At 45.7% G+C, this 23,177-nt stretch overlaps 1 protein-coding gene and 2 long non-coding RNA genes across 4 annotated transcripts in view; 2 read left to right on the top strand and 1 right to left on the bottom strand.

The window, feature by feature from the left end:
• Positions 1-7,900, bottom strand: part of LOC139227826 (zinc finger protein 76-like) — a 96,083-nt gene extending 88,183 nt beyond the window's left edge. For both annotated transcript variants that reach the window (XM_070858895.1, XM_070858893.1), the window contains exon 1: positions 7,832-7,900. The gene's annotated coding sequence lies outside the window, so the exon portion shown is untranslated. The remainder of the gene's footprint in view (positions 1-7,831) is intronic.
• Positions 7,901-8,000: 100 nt separating this feature from the next.
• LOC139227825 (uncharacterized) overlaps positions 8,001-23,177 on the top strand; it is a 36,911-nt gene continuing 21,734 nt past the window's right edge. Inside the window, exon 1 of the long non-coding RNA XR_011587478.1 lies at positions 8,001-8,189. This is a non-coding gene — a long non-coding RNA (uncharacterized lncRNA). The remainder of the gene's footprint in view (positions 8,190-23,177) is intronic.
• The window catches only part of LOC139227824 (uncharacterized), a 33,228-nt gene continuing 18,301 nt past the window's right edge, over positions 8,251-23,177 (top strand). Inside the window, exons 1-2 of the long non-coding RNA XR_011587477.1 lie at positions 8,251-8,387; positions 15,288-15,392. This is a non-coding gene — a long non-coding RNA (uncharacterized lncRNA). The remainder of the gene's footprint in view (positions 8,388-15,287; positions 15,393-23,177) is intronic.

Here is a 23,177-nt window from a genome sequence, read left to right as displayed (position 1 = left end):
GAAGATCGTAAAACACAATCTATTATTTTTCGGTAAAGCTGTTCCTGCCTGTCAAGACTACACATTTTATTTTCTAGTTAAAAGTCCTGTCGGTGGCAAGCAGCCAGAAACCAAAACTCAGCAACCATTACAATGGCTGCTCAGGGTAATAAAAACCAAGTGTGGCAACGTGATACAAATATGTACTGGAAAACTCAAAATTAAAAAAGCAAAATTCTGTATGTATTTCTTTCAAATCATAGTTAGCACATGGATACAAGAAGCACTCAAAAAGACTAATGGGTTATTGGCCTTTATCTCAAGAGGGTTTGAATACAAAGAGAAAGAAAGACTTGCATTGATGTAGCGCCTTTCATGACTACCAGACATCTCAAAGCGCTTTACAGCCAATGAAGTACTTTTTTGAAATGTAGTCACTATCGTAATGTAGGAAACGTGGCAGCCAATTTGCGTACAGCAAGCTCCTACAAACAGCAATGTGATGATGATCAGATAATGTTTTTTTGAGAGATGTTGATTGAGGGATAAATATTCCCCAGGACACCAGGGATAACTCCCCTGCTCGTCTTCGAAATAGTGCCATGCGATCTTTTATGTCCACTTGAGAGAGCAGACGAGGCCTGAGCTTAACGTCTCATCCGAAAGACAGCACCGCCGACAGTGCAATGCTCCCTCAGCACTGCACTGGAGTGTCAGCCCAGATTTTATTGTGCTCAAGAACCTGGAATGGGACTTAAACCCACAACCGTCTGACTCAGAAGCTAGAGTGCTACCCACTGAGTCACAGCTAACACTGGCAAGAGGAGTAAGTTATGCTTTAGTTGTATAGAGCATTAGGAGGGCGGATATCACTACTGCCCTGTTGACCATAAGCTTGGTACCAGATTTGAGGTCCTGGTCTTAAAACACTCTCTTTATCAGGCAGGTGAAGGCTTTGCTGGCGCACTGGAGGCGGTGTTGGACCTCGTCGTCGATGTCTGCACTTGCTGATAGTAGGCTCCCGAAGTATGGAAAATGGTCCACGTTGTCCAACGTCGCGCCATGAATTTTGTCTTACGGATGTTTAGTGCCCATGCTTCCATACGCCTCGGTGAAGATGATGACGATGGCTTGGAGTTCGGCTCTGAATGTGCGCAGATGCAAGCGTCGTCCGCGTACTGTAGTTCAATGACAGAGGATGATCCAGTAGACACCTCAAAGCGCTGGAGAAGTACCACCAGCGCTGCCTCCGCAAGATTCTGCAAATTCATTGGGAGGATAGACGCACCAACATCAGTGTTCTTGATCAGGCCAACACCCCCAGCATCGAAGCACTGACCACACTCGACCAGTTTCGTTGGGCAGGCCACATCATCCACATGCCCGACACGAGACTCCCAAAGCAAGCTCTCTACTCAGAACTCCGACATGTAAGTCAGCCTCAGGTGGGCAGAGGAAACATTTCAAAGCCTCCTTGATAAAGTGCAACATCTCCACCGGCACCTGGGAATCCCTGGTCCAAGACCGCCCTAAGTGGAGGAAGAGCATCCAGGAGGGCGTTGAGCACTTCGAGTCTCGTTGCCGAGAGCATGCAGAAATCAAGCGCAGTCAGCGGAAGGAGCGTGCGGAAAACCAGACTCCCCACCCACCCTTTCCTTCAACCACTGTCTGTCCCACCTGTGACAGAGACTGTAATTCCCGTATTGGACTGTAGTCACCTGAAAACTCACTTTTAGAGTGGAAGCAAGTCTTCCTCGATTTCAAGGGACTGCCCGTGATGATGATGACAGAGCATTGGTCAGTCCCCATCTGGAGTATTGCATTCAATTCTGGGCACCACACCTCAGGAAGGAGATATTGGCCTTAGAGGGGGTAGAGCGCAGATTTACCGAACTGATACCAGGGTTACATTATGAGGGCAGGATGCATAGACTTGGGTTGTATTCTTTCGAGTATAGAAGGTTGATGGGTTGATCTGTTTGTGGGATTTAAATGATTAAAATGATCCAGTAGATACAGAGAAGCTCCAGAACAAGGAGGCACAACCTTAAAATTAGAGCAAGGCCATTCAGGAGTGAAATTAAGAAGCACTTTTTCACACAAAGAACAGTAGAAATGTGGAATTCTCTTCCCCAAAATGTGATAGATACTGGCCCAAATGAAATGTCTAAAACTAAGATCGACATTTTTACTAAGTAAGGGTATGAAGGGATATGGATCAAATGCAAGTAAATGGAGTTGAGGTACAGAACAGCCATGATCTAATTGTCAGAATAGGCTCAAAAGACTGCAGGGTCTATGTTCCATAATGCAATGGCTGTAAAATTAACCCATCATCATCATAGGCAGTCCCTCGAAATCGAGGAATACTTGTTTCCACTCTAAAAGTGAGTTTCTGAGGTGACTGAACAGTCCAATACGGGAGTTACAGTCTCTGTCACAGTTGGAACAGACAGTCGTTGAGGGAAAGAGTGGGTGGGACTGGTTTGCCGCACACTCCTTCCGCTTGGTTTCTGCATGCTCTCGGCAATGAGACTCGAAGTGCTCAGCGCCCTGCTGGATGCTCTTCCTCCACTTAGGGTGGTCTTTTGCCAGGGACTCCAGGTGCCGGTGTAGGAGTTCCGAGTAGAGCGTTTGCTTTGGGAGTCTTGTGTCAGGCATGCGAACAATGTGGCCCGCCCAATAGAGCTGGTCGAGTGTAGTCAGTGCTTCCATGCTGGGGATGTTGGCCTGATCGAGGACACTAACGTTGGTATGTCTGTCCTCCCAGGGGATTTGCAGGATCTTGCGGAGTCATCGTTGGTGGTATTTGTCCAGCGACGTGAGGTGCCTGCTGTACATGGTCCACGTCTCTGAGCCATACAGGAGGGCGGGTATCACTACAGCCCTGTTGACCATGAGCTTGGTTGCAGATTTGAGGGCCTGATCTTCGAACACTCTCTTCCGAAGGCTGCACTGGCGCACTGGAGGCGTTGTTGAACCTCGTCGTCGATGTCTGTTCTTGCTGATAATAGGCTCCCGAGGTATGGAAAGTGGTCCATGTTGTCCAGGGCCGCCCCGTGGATCTTGATGACTGGGGGCAGTGCTGTGTGGCGGGGTTAGGTTGGTGGAGGATCTTTGTCTTATTGTAAGGCCCATGCTTTCGTACGCCTCAGTGAAGATGATGACTATGACTTGGAGTTCAGTCTTTGAATGTGCGCAGACGCAAGCTTTGTCCATGTACTGCAGTTCGAGGACAGAGGTTTGAACGGTCTTGGATCTGGCCTGGAGACGACGAATGTTGAACAGGTTCCTACTGTAGTTCCACTCCAGCGGGGAGCTTGTTGAGTGTGAGGTGGAGCATTGCAGCGAGGAAGATTGAGAAAAGGATTGGCACGATGACGCAGCTCTGCTTGACCCCGATCCGGATTGGGTCTGTGGTGGATCTGTTGTCAGGATCACGGCTTGCATGTCGTCGTGGAGCAGGCGGAGGATGGTGACTTACTTTTGGGGGAAGCCAAAACAGAGGAGGACGCGCCATAGTCCCTCGAGGTTGACAGTGTCAAAGCCCTTTTGTAAGGTTAAGGAAGGCCATGTACAAGGGTTGGCGTTGTTCCTTGCATTTTTCTTGCAGCTGTCGGGACGTAAAGATCGTGTCCGTTGTACCCTGTAGTGGACGAAATCCGCACTCTGACTCCGGGAGGAGTTCCTCAGCCACAGGGAGAAGACGGTTGAGGAGGATTCTAGCGATGAATTTCCCAGTGGCTGATAACAGGGAGATTCCTCTGTAGTTGCCGCAGTCGGACTTGTCCCCTTTTTTAAAGATGGTCACGATTGCTGCAGCTTGGAGATGCTGTCCTCCTTCCAGATGAGATGAGGTCATGTATTTGTGCCAATAATGCCTCTCCGCCATATTTTAGTACCTCAGCGGGTATTCCATCCGCTCCCGTTGCCTTGCTGTTCTTGAGCTAACAGAAGGCCTTTTCTACCTTGTGTAGGGCTGGCGTTTTGCTGAGATGGTGGCGGGTAGCATGCTGCGGGATGGAGTCGAAGACACTCGAGTCAAAGGCAGAGTCCCGACTGCCTTGGTGTCCTTGATGAGTGTCTCCCCATTCTTGGCCAGTAGTGGGGTGGGGCCTTGGGTGTTTGGGTCATTGGTGGTCAACTCCTGTCACGGCGCAGGTGATGTGCACATCTTTGCGGTCATTGGCTCGAACTATGACATAGTCGAGCAGATGCCAGTGTTTGGAGTGAGGGTGTTGCCACGATGCTTTGTACTTGTCCCTCTGGCGGAACAAGGTGTTAGTGATGACAAAGTCGTGTTCTCGGCATTTTGTCAGGAGCAGGGTACCGCTGGAGTTGGTTTTCTCGACCCCCTCTCTAACGATCACGCCTCCCCAGAGGTGACTTATATAGACGACCAAAAGTTCACTTTTCTAGTTTGTTAAAGCCTCTCTTGTAGTGTATATACAAGCCTACAGTTGTGTGTTACTGCTTTGTAACAGTTCATCACTAACCATTGGCTTGGATTTTAATGTCTGGGACTGAGCCATGATTTAAAGGCCTCTTGGCTTCTCTGCTATTGTGATAAAACATTCTTCCTGAAATGCTGTATTCAGGTGCAATGTTTATAAATTGGCATGACAGATAAAAACATAAGAAATAGGAGCAGTAGGCCACCCGGCCCCTCGAGCCTGCTCCGCCATTCAATAAGGTCATGGCTGATCTGATCCATGGACTCAGCTCCACTTCTCTGCCCACTCCCCATAACCCTTTATTCCCCTCTCACTCAAAAATCTGTCGATCTCCGCCTTAAATATATTCAATGACCCAGCCTCCACAGCTCTCTGGGGCAGAGAATTCCATTGATTTACAACTCTCAAAGAAATTCCTCCTCATCTCAGTTTTAAATGGGCAGCCCCTTATTCTGAGACTATGTCCCCTAGTTTTAGCTTCTCCTGAGTGGAAATATCCTCTCTGCATCCACCTTGTCAAGCCTCCTCAGTATGTTTTGATAAGATCACCTCTCATTCTTCTGAACTCTAATGAGTATAGGCCCAACCTACCTTCATAAGTCAACCCCCTCATCTCCTGAAAGATGGTTCTAACAATTTATTTGCAAGGTCCTGGCTCTTTGACATCATTTGTTTTACTAAAGGAAAGCAAGTGTCATTTTTTTTTTTAAATAGCAGCAAGAGATATATTTTAGCAATCATGTACACCAACGGAAGAAAATCACTAGATCTTCTAATTATGGAAATGAACAATTTTACATAAGAACATAAGAAATAGGAACAGGAGTATGCCATATGGCCCCTCGAGCCTGCTCCGCCATTCAATAAGTTCATGGCCGATCTGATCATGGACTCAGCTCCACTTTCCCGCCTGCTCCCCATAACCCCTTATCGTTTAAGAAACTGTCTATTTCTGTCTTAAATGTAATCAATGTCCCAGCTTCCACAGCTCTCTGAGGCAGCGAATTCCAGATTTACAACCCTCTGAGAAGAAATTTCTCATCTGTTTTAAATGGACGGCCCTCTAGTTCTAGTCTCCCCAATCAGTGGAAACATCCTCTCTGCATCCACTTTATCAAGCCCCCTCATAATCTTATACGTCTCGATAAGATCACTTCTCATTCTTCCGAATTCCAATGAGTAGAGGCCCTACCTACTCAACCTTTCCAAATAAGTCAACCCCCTCATTCCCGGAATCAACCTAGTGAACCTTCTCTGAACTGCCTCCAAAGCAAGCATATCCTTTCGTAAATATGGAAGCCAAAACTGCACGCAGTATTCCAGGTGTGGCCTCACCAATACCTTATATAGCTGTAGCAAGACTTCCCTGCTTTTATACTCCATTCCCTTTGCAATAAATGTTGGAGTCCATTATTAAAGCAGTAGCAGAACATTTGGAAAAGCAAAATTTGGTCAGGCAGAGTCAGCATGGATTTATGACGGGGAAGTCATGTTTGACAAATTTGCTGGAGTTCTTTGATGATGTAACAAACAGGGTGGATAAAGGGGAACCAGTTGATGTGGTGTATTTGGACTTCCAGAAGGCATTTGACAAGGTGCCACATAAAAGGTTACTGCACAAGATAAAAGTTCACGGGATTGGGGGTAATATATTAGCATGGATAGAGGATTGGCTAACGAACAAAGAGTCAGGATAAATGGTTCATTCTCTGGTTGGCAACCAGTAACTAGTGGCCTTCCTGATCACTTGTTGTACCTGCATAGTATCCTTTTGTGTTTCATGCACAAGTACCCCCAGGTCCCGCTGTACTGCAGCACTTTGCAATCTTACTCCATTTAAATAATAACTTGCTCTTTGATTTTTTTCTGCCAAAGTGCATGACCTCACACTTTCCAACATTATACTCCATCTGCCAAATTTTTGCCTACTCACTTAGCCTATGTCCTTTTGCAGATTTTTTGTGTCCTCACACATTGCTTTTCTTCCCATCTTTGTATCGTCAGCAAACTTGGCTACGTTACACTGATCCCTGCAGCAGCCCACTAGTTACTGGTTGCCAACCAGAGAATGAACCATTTATCCCGACTCTTTGTTCAAATTCTAGCCTCTTACAGCGGGCCAAGAAACCTAAACTAAGTCTGAGCAAAATACCAAAATAAAGATTAAAGCAGAGGGGTGAAATGGAGAAATAAACATAAAATGTCTGCGATGGTGCAAAATTGGCACATTGCAATATCCCAAACCAACTCCAAAAAGTGGATCAGCACCATAAAAACACCTCTTTACCCGCTACAAATAACCACATCAACAAACAAGTGTGCATTTTGAATGTTAAAGAGATTACGACGCAAATCTCACAACAATCAAATCAGTTTGGCTGAAATATGTTATGTATTTTTGATGATTATATACAATAACCTCTATTTAAACGCTTATTTCATTGGTATCAGGGAGTGTCGTGGGTGGATTTTAAAAACCAAGCAGAGTGCGGAAAATACATAAGCATCTGAAAGAACGGTTAAGGTTTGGAGGCCACCCACCCTGTGAACCAGGTGCAGGCTGCACCCACCAAACATTGAGGCGCCCCCTTCTCAACAGCTGCTGAGCGACCCGACCACCCTCAAAGCCTCCTTGATAAAAAGCGCAACCTCCCCACCGGGCACCTGGGAATCCCTGGCCCAAAACCGCCCAAATGGTGGAAGAGCATCCGAGAGGGCGCTGAACACCTCAAGTCGGAGTCTTGTCACCGAGAGCGTGCGGAAACCAAGCGCAGGCAGCGGAAGGAGCATGCGGTAATACAGGCTCTCCACCCATCCTTTCCTTCAAGCACTGCCTGCCCCACTTGTGACAGAGACTGTAGGTCCCACATTGGACTGTTCAGCCACCTGGGAACTCACTTTTAGAGTGGAAGTAAGCCTTCCTCGATTCCTGGGGACTGCCTAGGATGACACGATTACCAGCACTCGCTGTGTATGTGTGTGTCTCAGATCTCCAGCGTGTCCCCCTATAGCTCAGTGCGGCTTCAGGACACTGCGGGAATCTGTTTCTATATATATATATATTCTCTGACCCAGGCTTACTGACACAGTTTACTCGCTGTGCGGCAGGCGGAGTGAAGGAAGGAGGTGACGGGACGGACATCTTGGAAGATTTCATCCATCCGCGCAAGAGCACGGGGCGAGGTTGGGGGGGCGCGGCGCGGTGGTGGGAGACCGTCAAACTAAAAGCCTGCGGTAGGCCGAGATCAGCCCGCGGTTTGGGAATAGAAGGCATGGGGAAGGTGTGTGTGTGGGGGGGGAGTGAACCAGGCCCGTCCCGCCGCGCCTTTCATTCGGACGTCTCATCGAGTCGGCGGCGGCTGCTGCAACGCAGACTGGGAAAAAAAAATTTTACTAACCTTTTTTTCCAACAATTCCTCCGTGCGACCGCCATGCACCAGGGCAGGAAGCGCTGTGGCGGGAATCGCCGCCCCCGAAACTGTATGGGCGACTGTCAGCCTACGCTGCGGCAATGCCGGAGAGCATGAGTATTCAGAGTCCTGGGCTCTGCCCCTCCTCCCACCCATCCAAGCGCGCGTGAAGCGACCGTTGGCTGCGCTGCGAGCAAAGCGAGGCAACATTCATGGTCCCGGGCCCCCACACTCGCAGCCGCTTTGCCCCCCAACCAGCATTTCATAAACCATCCAGGCGCTGTGGCGGCGCTGGCGATTGGACGTATTCAGGGCCCTGGGTCCGCAAGCCGCCACAAAGCCCCAGGTATGAAATACACCGCCGCCCATGAACCTGTGTAGATAAATCAGTACCACGCTCGTGAGGGTTTATTTTCGGCCTGGTAATCAGAGGCCGGGGTAGAGCAGATTCTCCCTGAAGGAGGATTAAAAAGTGAATGAAATGCGCGATTGGGCTGGGACAATGGTACATTTGCCGAGTGGTCATCTGCGGACCCCGGAACAGGTATAAAATACAATAAAGGCCCAGTGAAGGGGCAGTCAATATACTGGTAGTTTGTGAAACTCCTGAGCAGCTGAGCCCTGAGTACAGTGCAGCATCTTAACTGTCAGCTACTAAAAGACATGTGGGAAATGGCTGGATTTAACATCAATCATAATCTCTCCACAGCCTAAGACACAGAAAAAAAGGAACTTGCATTTCTACAGCGCCTTTCACAACCTCAGCTTGTCCCAAAGTGCTTTCTTTACAACCAGTGAAGGCCTTTCGAAGGGTAGTTACTGTTGTATTGTTGGAAAATTAAGTGCGAGGACTGCGAACTGTGCAGTTGCAAGGTGGCCCAAGCAAAACCAGTGATAAATTTAACCATTGTTGTACATCAATCTTAGAATCGTAGAAACTTGCAGCACAGAAGGAGGCCAATTTGCTTGTCGTGCCTGTGCTGGCCCTTTGAACGAACAGTAGTGCTGAGTTCCAGACCCCTGTTTTTCGTCCCTAGCCCTGTAAGTTCCTCCTCAAGTACCTGCCCAGCTCACTGTTAAAATTATTTATGGAATCAGCTTCCACCACCTTTTCAGATATAGCATTCTGGATCCTGACAACACTTTTGAGTGAAAAAATGTCACCTCATCTAACCTCTAGATCTTTTGCCAATGATTTTAAAACTTTGACCTCTAGTTATTGACCCACTCGCCAGAGGGAATCATTTTTCCTTATTTACTCTGTCAAAACCTTTCATCATCTTGAAAACCTGTTAGGTCACCTCTTAACCTTCTCTGGTCCAAGGAGAACAGTCCTAGCTTTTCCAACTTCGCCTCATAACTGAAGTCCCTCATCCCTGGTAACATCCTGGTAAACCTCCTCTGTACCCTTTCTAAGGCCTTTACATCTTTTCTCAAGTGTGGTGCCCAGAATTGTCCACAATACTCGAGCTGAGGCCTAACCAGTGATTTATAAAGTTTTAGCATGATCTCTTTGCTGTTATTTACTATTCCTGTACGATGTCTCCGCAAGATCCTACGATGTCTCCGCAAGATCCAATGATGTTTCCGCAAGATCCTACAAATCCCCTGGGAGGACAGGCGCACCAACATCAGCATCCTCATTCAGACTAACATCCCCAGCATTGAAGCACTGACCACACTCGATCAGCTCCACTGGGCAGGCCACATAGTCCACGTATCAGACATGAGACTCCCAAACCAAGTGCTCTATTCTGAACTCCTTCACGGCAAACGAGCCAAAGGTGGGCAGCGGAAACGCTACAAGGACACCCTCAAAGCCTTCCTGATAAAGTGGGACATCGCCACTGACATTTGGGAGACCCTGGCCCAAGATCACCCTAAATGGAGAAAGCATCCGAGAGGGCGCTGAGCACCTCAAGTCTCAATAGCGAGAGCATGCAGAAATCAAGTGCAGGCAACGGAAAGAGCGTGCGGCAAACCTGTCCCACCCACCTTTCCCTCAACGACTATCTGCCCCACCTGTGACAGAGTCTGTGGCTCTCGTATTGGACTGTTCAGCCACCAAAGAACTCACTTCAGGAGTGGAAGCAAGTCTTCCTCGATCCCGAGGAACTGCCTATGATGATGATGATGATGATGACTTTCAACCCAGTTAACCCATATCCTTTTTTAACGACCATATCACCTTGCCCTGCCATGTTTAAGGATTTGTGTATATGTACACCAAGGTCTCTCTGCTTATCTGCACTTTTTAAAATTGTCCCATTTATAGTATATTGTCTTTCCATATTAGTCTTCACAAAGTGCTTCACACTTCTCTGCATTGAACTCCATCTGCCATGCTTCTGCCATTTTACCATCCTGTCCGTCATCCTGAAGCCTTTAACTATCCTCATCATGATCTAGTACTTTGCCAAATTTCGCCTCATCTTTAAACTTTATAATGCGGCTCCCTACACTTGAATCTAGGTTTTTATAAAAATTACAAAGAGTAATGGACACAAAACAGTCCCTTGGAGAACACTACTGCAAACCATCTCTAAGTCTGAAAAACATCCACACGCCATCACCCTTTGCTTCCTGTCACTGAGCCAATTTTGTATCCATATTTTCCCCTTAATTCCATGGGCTTTCATCTTCTGCCTCCTGTGTGGCACTTTGCCAAATGCCTTCTGAAAGTCCATATATACATCTGCACTACCTTGATCAACCTTCTCTGTTACCTCATCAAAAAATTCAATTAAGTTAGTCAGACACGATTTACATTTAACAACTCCATGCTGGCTCTCTTTGATTAACCTGTGTCTTTCCAAATGAAAGTTTATTTTGTTCCTGATAATAGTTTCCAATAACTTTCCCACCACTGATGTTAGACTGACTGACCGGTAGTTTCCTGGTTTAAATCTCTTCCCTTTCTTAAATAGTGGTACCTGTATCACATTAGCAACCCTCCAGTCCTCCGGCACTACTCTTGGATCCAATGAGAATTGAAAGATTGTGACAAATGCCTCTGCTATTTCTTCGTTTACTTCTTTCAGCAACCTATGATGCATTCCATCTAGACAAGGTGACTTACCAACTTTCACTAATGCTAATCTTTTAGTATGTCTTCTCTATCATTATCCTGTCCATAACCTCCCTCCCCTCTTTTAGTGTAAGCCTCACATCGTCCGCTTCCTTTGTGAAGACAGATGCAAAGTTCTCATTTCATACCTTAGCCATGTCCTCTGCCTCTAAATGAAAATTTCCCTTTGGGTCCTCAATAGGCCCAAATGTTTCCATAGCAAACTGCTTACACTTTATGTTATGTATGCAACCCTATGTAACCAGTATCATACCGCCACCAGAGGGCATACCTGTTGGAGTCCCAAGGGAGCACTGTATATAAGCAGGCCTCCCATGCTGTACCAACACTCTGGAGTTAGAATAAAGGAACTAAGGTCACACTTACTCATGTCTACAGTATTCAGTTACACCACTTTATTATGAACATAACAACTGGTGACGAGATAACAAACCATCACGCGAAAATGCAGAGAACTGTTGGTATCCTGGAGAAATTCTCAGAAGGAGATGATTGGGAGGCCTTCGTGGAGCGATTTGACCCATACTTCGTGGCCAACGAGCTGGAAGGGGATGAGAACGCTGCCAAACGAAGGGCGATCCTCCTCACTGTCTGCGGGGCAACAACCTATGGCCCCATGAAGAATCTTCTTGCTCTGGTGAAACCAACAACCAAATCATAAGAACTGTGTACGCTGGTCCGGGAGCACCTAAATCCGAAGGAGAATGTTCTGATGGCATGGTATCGATTTTACACGTGTCAACGGTCTGAAGGCTAGGAAGTGCCGAGCTACATCGCTGAACTAAGGTGCCTTGCAGGACATTGCGAATTCGATGGATTCCTGGAGCAAATGCTAAGAGACTTTTTTGTGCTTGGCATTGGCCATGAGGTTATCCTTCGCAAAATATTGACTGTTGAAACACTGAACCTGAGCAAAACCATAACGATAGCCCAGACATTTACGTCCACCAGCAATAACACCAAACAAATTTTGCAGCATAAAGAGGTTTTGGCAAGTACTATACACAAAGTAACATCGATTTCAGGCAGGAATGCATATGACAGAACGTACACACCTACAGCTGCATGACCTCAGATGACCCAGAGTCCGCCATCAAACGTTAATGCGAGGCAGTTAACAGCTTGTTGGCGCTGTGGAGGTGATCATCGAGCCCATCAATGCCGCTTCAAACACTATGCGTGCAAAGGCTGTGGAACAATGGGACACCTCCAGCGAATGTGCAGAGGAGCTGCAAACCCTGCAAACCACCACGGTCAGATTTGTGGGGACTACAAAGTAATGATTAACCATTTTTCGCTGAAGGACCAGTACCCACTACCCAAGGCAGATGACCTATTTGCGACCCTTTCAGGAGGAAAGACGTTCACTAAGTTGGACCTGACCTCAGCCTGCATGTCGCAGGAGCTGGCGGAATCTTCGAAAGGGCTCACCTGCATCAACACGCACAAAGATCTGTTCATCAACAATAGATGCCCGTTTGGGATTCGATCGGTCGCGGCTATTTTTCAAAGGAACATGGAGAGCCTGCTAAAGTTGGTTCCGAGCACCGTGGTTTTCCAGGACGACATATTGATCACAGGTCAGGACACCATCGAACACTTGAAGAACCTGGAAGAGATTCTAAGTCGGCTAGATCATGTGGGACTCAGGTTGAAACACTCAAAGTATGTTTTCCTGGCGCCAGAGGTCGAGTTCTTAGGGAGAAGAATCGCGGCCGACGGCATCAGACCCACCGAGGCCAAGACGGAGGCCATCAAGAACGCGCCGAGACCACAGAACGTGACGGAGCTGCGGTCGTTCCTGGGACTCCTCAATTATTTTGGTAATTTCCTACCCGGGTTAAGCACCTTGCTAGAACCCCTACATGTGTTGCTACGCAAGGGAGATGACTGGGTATGGGGGAAATCACAAGAGGCTGCTTTTGAGAAAGCCAGAAATCTGTTATTTTCCAACAAACTGCTTGTTCTTTATAACCCATGTAACCGTTTAGTGCTAGCTTGCGATGTGTCTTCGTACGGGGTTGGGTGTGTGTTATGTCGAAATCTCGACTCACAATATACGACTCTGACACCTTCAGCTCCAGCAGATGTTCTTTTAATTTTTACTTGCAGCAAGGGAAGAGTCTCACTCAGTCAAAGGCTAAGCGAAGACCTCCAATATGGTACAGTTTCATTTATACAGTATTTATACAGTAAAAAACAAGTTATGGTCCCATCCTGTGTATTGGTTCTGCCTTTACAGTCAGCGAATACAGATAAAGAGTTAATTACCACATTCTTGCTTGACATTGTTTCCAAATGTCTCCTTTGTCAGAGTTATTGGTGGGCCAGTTAGCCATTACTCGATTAGGATGTGATAATGTGCTATTACCGGCCTTGCATTGTGTCAGGGTTGTCCAGTTTCCTGGTCAGTTATTTGGGACAATGATTTCCATAGTGGTTGATTGGGTACTTGGCTTCTTGTATATTATAAATGAGTTCTGTACAAGAGATAATGGCTGGTAATTTGATTATCTCTTAATGGGGTGAATTGGTACTGCATGCATAATACAGGGGAGCACAATGGGTGGTACTTGTCTCAGCCGGACAGTTTAATGTGGGCTGGTGGCTATTAATCAGCTATCAGCAGTTTCAATCCAGGTTAGCATGTTTATGCAAACAGACGGTCTGTTGCAGAAGTTTCTGGAAGGACCAGGACTCCATTTTGTTTTATGTCAAAAAACAGTGTACTGCAGCTTTAAAAAATACATTTCCACATTCCCCCTTTTGTCCTTCACAAGGACAACTTAATCCATTCTGATCTTGCACAGTCTCTCTATTTCCATTTCCACACAAGAACCTTCAGTAGTTGTTGCTACCATAACCCTAGCTGTGGTCTCGGTTAGTAACACTGTTTTTCCCAACCTGGCACAGCAACACTTAATTAAGACAAACAAAAGATATAGGGCGAAGACTATCAGCAAGAATATAATCAAACCCTGTACCAAAGATCTCCCTAGGGATCCCAACCATCCCAATGCCCAATCCCACAGGGTGGTACCGTCCTGGCCAATAGTCTGTTTGTACTCTATTACCTTTTTCCTAATGTACTCAGCTAGACTGCTGATTACTTCTGACTTATCCGGGATATACGTACAGCATTCCCCACCTATTAACGCGCATGTCCCTCCTTCTTTGGCTAGGAGATAGTCTGAGGCCGTACGATTTTGGAGAGCCACTGTTCGAATGGCTACCATTTCATCATTCCCCCCTTTGAAGGCTTGGGAAGTTGCGTTGGCTACTGATTCTACTAAATCAGCCAGTTCCCGTAATTGCCATTCGTTTGATGCTATTCCATAGGGTGGTATCATTACCTTGAATATTCCATTTAGCCATGTCAAATCCCGTTTAAGTCTATGACTTCTATAGGCATCCCTTAGAGTCTTTGTTGACCTAATAAAGGGTACCACATATCCTAAGTAACAGGACCCTGTCCAGTTGGCTGGTAACCATGGGTAGGCTTTATGGCCACAAATAAAGTAGGTGCAATTATAGGACGTCAGCTCCTGGTCCTTTCGTGCCATCCATATTCGAGTGGTCTCACCATTCCACCCTTCACCTGAGGCTTTATTATGGACCATCGTCCAGTTAACGGTTGCTATCTTTCTCCCGTCAGTGAGATTTGTTGTGGCTTGCCATTTAGTCATTTGGGAACACTTGCTGCGTTCCATTTCTGGTCCTTTAGTCTCATTACTCACTGGACATATTATACCTTCAGGATTTCCTATTCCGGGAGTAATACTTAGGAAGGGTGGCTGACGGTTATTATTATAATTTGGCTGGTACCATCCCTGGAAGGTTGTAAGTTTATACCCTGCTGACCTCCATTTTGTTAGATCCTTCATTTCTGACACCTTGGTTAGGTTTGTCCTATTTTGCATTATCATTCTACCATTTCTGATTCGTTAAAGAAGACGGATCTTAGGGGAATACCCCCTTTGGAGTGGACAGGTACATGGGAACATATCCAACAACTAGACAAGTTTCTTTCTTGAGCATACTTATGACTCAGCGCCATAAATACGTTTACCTGCAGTTCCCTTCGTTCGCGTTTCTGTACCCCTGGTATTATCAATAACGCAAAGCAAAACCCTGTCAAGCACAGCACCATCAGTCCCCACAGTCCGTACGGTTCCTTATTCAGTCTTTTTCTGTTCTTCTGGTCCCTTCTTCCCTTCCTCCTGGTCGGGTGCCCTTTTGCAATGGGACGCATGGATCCATGTTGTTCTTTCCTTTACCTTGATTGCAGTATTAGTCGCCAGCAAGACCTGGTATGGTCCTTTAAATCTTGGTTGTAAACTGCTTTTTCTTTTAAAGATTTTGATGTAAACGAATTCCCCTGGCTCCAGGTTATGACACTTCCCTTCCGCTGGCTTGACTTGAGCTTCTTTTACCTGCGAATAAAAGCTGGAAATACATTTGGTTAGTACAATACAATAATTCAACATATTTTCTTCCATTTTGTGGATGTCCATTTGTTTTGCAGTAAATGGTACTGTAAAAGGTAGTCGTTGGGGACGTCCCATAACTATCTCATGCGGTGACAGGCCTGTTGTTCTATTGGTTGCAGATTGCATTACCATCAAGGCTAAGGGCAACAGTTCTATCCATTTTAGTCCAGTGTCATTGCATAATTTTGCCAGCTTATTTTTAAGCATTCCATTATATCTTTCAATGAGTCCAGCTCATTGTGGGTGATAACTGCAATGAAAACGTTGGTTAATCTGTAAAGCTTTACACATTTCTTTTATAACAGTTCCCGTGAAATGTGACCCATTGTCACTAGAAAGCTTAGCAGGGATTCCGAAGCGCGTTCCGATTTCTTTTAACAAAAATTTAGCAACAGTACTGGCATCGGCCTTTTTACATGGAAAGGCTTCAATCCATCTAGAGAACACATCTACAATAACTAACACATACTTGAATCGCATACACATAGGTAATTCAATAAAATCCATTTGTAAATGTATAAAAGGCCCCATAGGATTTGGGTGGGAGGCAGATTCTACTTTTTCTGTCTTACCCGGATTCATTGTCTGACAGGTAACACAATTTTCACAGATTTGTTTTGCAATTGCCGCGTTGCTAAAATATAATCTGCCATCCCCCCATTGCCCACATGTGTAAATGTATGAACACATTGGGCAATCCATGGAAGTAAGGATTTGGGTGCCACCATGCGGCTGTCATGGTGAACCCATATTCCTTCTGGATTTTTATAATATTGATTCTTCATCCAGGTCAACACCTCCTCCGTACTGGCCTGTGTGTGCTTGGCATTTTGATAATGGAAAGTTTTAAGGAGCATTGAATGGCTCGCAGAAGATTTTTTACTTGTTCTGCATTCTTGATAGTGGTTCCTGAAGAAGTCAGGTACCCGTGAATTTTCCAAATTTGTCCATAGTCATGTGTTACTTCAAAAGCACACCTGGAGTCAGTGTAGATATTAACGGTTTGTCCTTCAGCCAGAATACAGGCTCGAGTTAACGCAAACAATTCGACTTGTTGGGCTGAAAAGGAGTCTGGAAGAGAGGCTGTTTCAACAACTTTAAACTGGGTTACAATTGAATAAGCCAGTTTAGGTTGGCCCCTATCATTTTGTAAGGCTGATCTGTCAACATAGTACACTAGATCAGAGTTACATATTGGTACATCTGTTAAATTGATACGTGATTTAGTCACTAATTCGGTTACCATTTCACATGAATGGGGTTCGCCGTCGTCTTCCGTGGGGAGTAGAGTTGCTGGATTTAAAGTAGTACATCTTTTAATGATAAGGTTTGGATTTGATAACAGTTCTACTTCATATTTAGTGGTTCTTGTAGAAGCTAGGTGTTGAGTGGCACATTTAGTAAGTAAAATCTCGACAGAGTGTGGGATATATAAAACGATTTGATGATTTAGAGTTATTGTCTGAGCCAGTTGTACAGTGTAATAAGCTGCTGCCAAAAAAGGAAGACATCCTGGTAGTCCGCGTGCCACTGGGTCTAGTTGGGCACTGAAATACGCTATCGGTCGCTGCCTGTCCCCATGTAACTGAGTCAAAACAGATTGTGCAAAACCCGACTTGTGATGAACAAATAAGTTGAATGGCTTAGTGTAATCTGGTAATCCCAAGGCTGGTGCTGAAGTGAAGGACTGCTTAAGATTCTGGAAAGCATTCCAGGATACTTCATTCCAAATCAACTTTTCTAGTAGTGAGGGCATGGACATGTCTAACAATAATCCAACGATCTCGGAATAACTCATAATCCATTGCCTGCCATATCCTGACATGCCGAGGAAATGTTTCATTTCTCTCTTGGTTACTGGTAGTGGAGCAGAGCAGATTGCTTTTATTCTGTCTTGTGTCAATTGTCTCGTATCTCTGACCAATTCGTGTCCTAGATACTGAACCCTTTCTGAGACAAATTGTAACTTCGCCTTACTTCGCCTTTGACACTTTGTGTCCTTTCGAGGCCAAAGCTTTTAATAACACAAGAGAATCTGTTTCGCAGGCTAATTTGGAGGGTGAGGCGAGCAGTAAGTCATCAACATACTGTACGAATGTAGAACCTGCTGGTAAAATTACATCTTCCAGATCCTTCTTTGAGCATTGTGAAAATATAGTAGATTCATTCATAGCTCGTAGGTCTTGGACAAACCTCCATTTGTCACTATTGGGCTTCTGAACCAGAAAAATCGGTGTGTTACACGGACTTCTCATTTATGCTTATAGTGATTCACAGATCACAGAATGCAAAGTACTTGTTTTATAATTGTGTGCCCAACTTCTGTTTTAGAAGCTGAACATCAAAAACTCCAATCTTTTGCTCTGTAACTTCAATTTTATGATACAGTGTCTCATAAATTACATCTTTTTAAGCTTCAGCTTCTGACGCAGCAGTTGTGTAATTTTATTAAAAAGGCTTCCAAACCCAAGACTTTCCAATACAACCAAAATGTTTATCAAGGAGAATCACCTGAAATAGCTCAAAGTCCCAATTCAAATATTGTACTGCCAATCTTTTATTTAAAACTCTTTTTACTGAGCTAGAAGCTTTCGTGTCAAGGTTTTGCACAAAGGAAAATGGGGGCTGTCCTTCCCCAGCCTCAAGAGACCCACACAGGCTTTTTTTAAAAAGGCATTACGACTTCCCTTCTACATTCTTTATCTCATTCCTAGACTAACTTTATTGTCTTTCAACCCGATGTAATCAATGATTGTGTGTTTTCTTTTGAGCGTGTCAAAACATTTTTTTTAAACTAACAGGACCTCGCATTTTTTAATCTATTGCTCAACAAACCTATCCTTTGTGCATTTCCTAGTTCCATAACTTATCATCCGAACAAATCCACACCTGCGTTTCTAACTTAAAATGTAATTCAATTCTAGATTCACACTTTCTTAAAACTTCCCATATACAGGACAACACTACGAAGGGTTAAAAGAACCTTCACCCTGTTTGAAAAAGTGGGTGGAGCTAAAACCACTTTCTGAAACAGGCTTTCAGATATATGAAAAATTCATTCATTCCCATCTCAAATATTCCGCAGTCAAAAATCACACAAGCACTCTCATTCAAAGACAGACATTCACAAAAGTCTCTCTGCATTCAACAAAGCTAATTGTTTGGCCAGCTCTATTTTTGGATCCAGACGTCACTTTAGATAGTCACTATCAGGGTCTTTTTTTCCCCCTTTTCTTACATATTGATTTACTTCTGTTAATTTTACTTGGGCTCGAAGAATCGGAACCCAGGCCTTTTCTATTACTTTCTTTTTTTTACCTCTTCTACCTGGGTCTCTGTCTATAAGGCACTCCTCTAGACATGTTATTCTCTCTAAATTAAATGAACCATCCGGTGGAAATGGCCTGTTTTCACCCTTAGTCCATTTTACCCACTTTTTTTTTTGGGTGGTCAATTGAAGACCGACCACAATTCTGGAGCATAAAATAGGCTGGTGTGCCCTTTGGTGGTGGTTTATTTGCTCCGGCACCCATTCTGGATGATTAAGATTTTTCACAGTTTCTGATCTCACAATCCTTTCGGTCAACCCACTTCTCCTGGCCGTCACGTGGCCCAAAAAGGCTCTTAATTCGGGCTCAGTCTGGGTGTGTGAGAGGTGTTGACATGAACCAATCGTAGTTGATCAATCAGTTACTGCTTCTTTTCTCAATCAATCCTTGTTTTCCCGAATCACAATTTTCCCTAGTGACTCTTCCCGTTTCTCTAATTGCAATGTCGCACAAAAGTATTGAACACAATAGTATAACAAAGACAACTAGGACAAATAACATTCACGCGAGTATACAAATCATAACCTTAAACTCTATCTAAACAAATAGTCAATTCTCAGTCTGCGTTGTACGCCACTACAGACCGAGTCCTTAGCATACATTAATAAAATTTATGGTCCGATCACACAAGGACTCTGATCCTCACAAGAATCATTTTAACTTATGGTCCTATCGCATAAGGACTCTGATTCTCACAAGAATCACCTTAACTTATGGTCCTATCGCACAAGGACCCTGATCTTATCACATAAGAACCGTCGATCGATAGTGCTCTTTTTACCTTTTCCGAATGAAAATCTCCCCGGGCTGTTTCAAGATATTTTCAGGATCAGATCCCTTCTGCCTACAAGCTGAGAAGGAAATGATTACAAAAAATAACATTAGCTTTTAAATATCGAGTCTCGTAAAGCGCAGTACCTTCGCTGTGGACAACAGATTACATATGCGATTCAACAGTAAAGAGACCTCTTGTGAGCAAAAGGCTCACCTTATTCTGGCCAGTGAAGCCCTTCACTGAAGAGGCACTATGCCGGCATCTGTTCACTCACAGGGTAGAGAGTAAGCGATCTTGGTGGAACCTCCAAGAAGTAACTGTCGAAATCTCGACTCACAATATACGACTCTGACACCTTCAGCTCCGGCAGATGTTCTTTTAATTTTTACTTGCAGCAAGGGAAGAGTCTCACTCAGTCAAAGGCTAAGTGAAGACCTCCAATATGGTACAGTTTCACGAGGAATTTATACAGTTAAAACCAAGTTATGGGCCCATCCTGTGTATTGGTTCTGCCTTTACAGTCAGTGAGTACAGATAAAGAGTTAATTACCATATCCTTGTCTTGACATTGTTTCCAGAGTTATTGGTGGGCCAGTCAGCTATTACTCGATTAGGGTGTGATAATGTGCTATTACCAGCCTTGCATTGTGTCAGGATTGTCCAGTTTCCTGGTCAGTTATTTGGGCCCATGATTTCCATAGTGGTTGATTGGGTACTTGGTTTCTTGCATATTATAAATGAGTTCTGTACAAGAGATAATGGCTGGTAATTTGATTATCTCTTAGTGGGGTGAATTGGTGCTGCATGGATAATACAGGGGAGCACAATGGGTGGTACTTGTCTCAGCAGGACAGCTTAATGTTGTCTGGTGGATATTAATCAGCTATCAGCAGTTTCAATCCCGGTTAGCATGTTTATGCAAACAGACTGTTTGTTGCGGAAGTTTCTGGAAGGACCAGGACTCCATTAGGTTTTATGTCAAAAAGGGTACAAAAAACAGTGTACTGCAGCTTTAAAAAATACATTTCCACAGTTACAACAAGCAAACGAATTGGGAACATTGCAACTGGTCGCCAGAAGTTTGTCCAAGAATGAAAGGGCCTACAGCATGATTGAAAAAGAAGCTCTGGCATGCGTTTACGGGGTGAAAAAAATGCACCAGTATCTGTTTGGTCTTAAGTTTGAGTTAGAAACTGACCATAAGCCGCTCATATTGCTATTCTCAGAGAGCAAAGGGATTAATACCAATGCCTCTGCTCGCATCCAAATATGGGTGCTCACACTGTCGGCATATAACTATGTAATCCGCCACAGACCAGGCACAAAGAACTGCACTAATGCACTGAGTCGGCTACCATTGCCTACCACCGGGGTGGAAATGGCACAGCTTGCAGACTTGCTCTTGGTGATGGATGGATTTGAAAACGAAAAGTCACCTGATACAGCCTGCCAGATCAGGACCTGAACCAGCCAGGATCCCCTACAGTCCCTTGTAAAAAACTGTGTCCTCCATGGGAGCTGGTACAGCGTCCCAGCGGTAATGCATGAAGAGATCAAGCTGTTCCAGCGGCGCAAAAACGAAATGTTCATACAGGCTGTCTTTTGTGGGGTAATCGCATGGTTTTGCCTAAGAAAGGCAGGGAAACTTTCATACGCGACCTACACAGTACCCACCCAGGCATAGTAATAATGAAAGCTATAGCCAGATCCCATGTGTGGTGGCCGGCATCGACTCAAATTTGGAATCTTGCGTGTGCCAATGCAACACTTGCTCTCAACTGAGCAATGCACCCAAGGAGGCACCGCTAAGTTTGTGGTCATGGCCCTCCAAACCGTGGTCTAGGATCCACGTTGACCTTGCTGGCCTGTTTCTAGGCAAAATGTTTTTGGTTGTTGTGGATGCTTATTCAAATTGGATTGAGTGTGTAATAATGTCTGTAAGCACGTCCACTGCCACCATCGAAAGCCTACGAGCCATGTTTGCCACGCATGGCCTGCCTGGTGTCCTTGTCAGCGACAAAGATCTGTGCTTCACCAGTGCTGAATTCAAGGAATTCATGTCCCGCAATGGGATCAAGCACGTCACATCTGCCCCGTTTAAGCCCGCATCCAACGGCCAGGCAGAACGGGCAGTCCAAACCATCAAGCAAAGCTTGAAACGCGTGTCGGAAGGCTCCCTGCAGACCCGCCTGTCCCAAGTCCTGCTCAACAACGCACCAGACTCCACTCGCTCACCGGGGATCTCCCAGCCGAGCTGCTCATGAAAAGGGCACTCAAAACAAGGGGAGCATCAGGGAGTCCGGGGATGTCGGAGGCCTACAAAAGGCCCAACGCGTCGGAGAGGCGGGAGTGCGAGCAGCAGGGAGGCTGGGGACTTTGGAGGCCTACAAAAGGTCCAACGCGTCGGAGAGGCAGGAGTGCGAGCAGCAGGGAGGCCGGGGACGTCAGAGGCCGACAAAAGGCCCAACGCATCGGAGAGGCCAGCCGGTGCAGCTGCTGCAGGGTGAGAAGGCAAAAAAGAAGTAGAAAGAAATCGAAAGGTGACGTCACAGCCAAGGGGGTAAGTTATTGGTAAGTAGGTTTTGTTTTTCTTTTCTTTATCAATAAGTAACCTTTTAGCATTGTTGTTGCCAAATTAAGTTTATCTAGGGGTTAAGTCATGACAGGAGAGCTCGGACATGCGTTATGCTCCTCCTGTATTATTTGGGAAGTCAGGGACGCTTCCAGTGTCGTTGACGACTACGTGTGCGGAAGTGTGTCCGGCTGCAGCTCCTGACGGACCGCATTCCGGTGCTGGAGCTGCGGGTGGATTCACTCTGGAGCATGCACGATGCTGAGAATGACGTGAATAGCACGTTTAGTGAGTTGGTCTTACCGCAGGAAAAGGGTACACAGTCAGATAGGGAATGGATGACCAACAGGAAGAGCAGTGCAAGGAAGATAGTGCAGGGGGTCCCCTGCGGTCATCCCCCTGCAAAAAAGATACGCTGCTTTGGGTACTGTTGAGGGGGATGACTCATCAGGGAAGGGCAGCAGCAACCAAGTTCATGGCACCGTGAGTGGCTCTGCTGCTCAGGAGGGCAGGAAAAAGAGTGGGAGAGCTATAGTGATAGGGGATTCAATTGTATGGGGAATAGATAGACGTTTCTGCGGCTGCAACCGAGACTCCAGGATGGTATGTTGCCTCCCTGGTGCAAGGGTCAAGGATGTCTCGGAGCGGGTGCAGGGCATTCTGAAAAGGGAGGGTGAACAGCCAGTTGTCGTGGTGCATATAGGTACCAACGATATAGGTAAAAAAAGGGATGAGGTCCTACAAGACGAATTTAGGGAGCAAGGAGCTAAATTAAAAAGTAGGACCTCAAAAGTAGTAATCTCAGGATTGCTACTGGTGCCACGTGCTAGTCAGAGTAGGAATCGCAGGGTAGCTCAGATGAATACGTGGCTTGAGGAGTGGTGCAGCAAGGAGGGATTCAAATTCCTGGGACATTGGAACCGGTTATGAGGGAGGTAGGACCATTACAAACCGGACGGTCTGCACCTGGGCAGGACCGGAACCAATGTCCTGGGGGAGTGTTTGCTAGTGCTGTTGGGGAGGAGTTAAACTAATATGGCAGGGGGGTGGGAACCTATGCAGGGAGACAGAGGGAAGTAG

The sequence above is a fragment of the Pristiophorus japonicus genome, chromosome 17, assembly GCF_044704955.1.
Source record: "Pristiophorus japonicus isolate sPriJap1 chromosome 17, sPriJap1.hap1, whole genome shotgun sequence".
Taxonomy (NCBI): Eukaryota; Metazoa; Chordata; class Chondrichthyes; family Pristiophoridae; genus Pristiophorus; species Pristiophorus japonicus.
The sequence above is the reverse complement of the archived record's forward strand: the minus strand, read 5'-3'. Positions and strand labels throughout refer to the sequence as shown.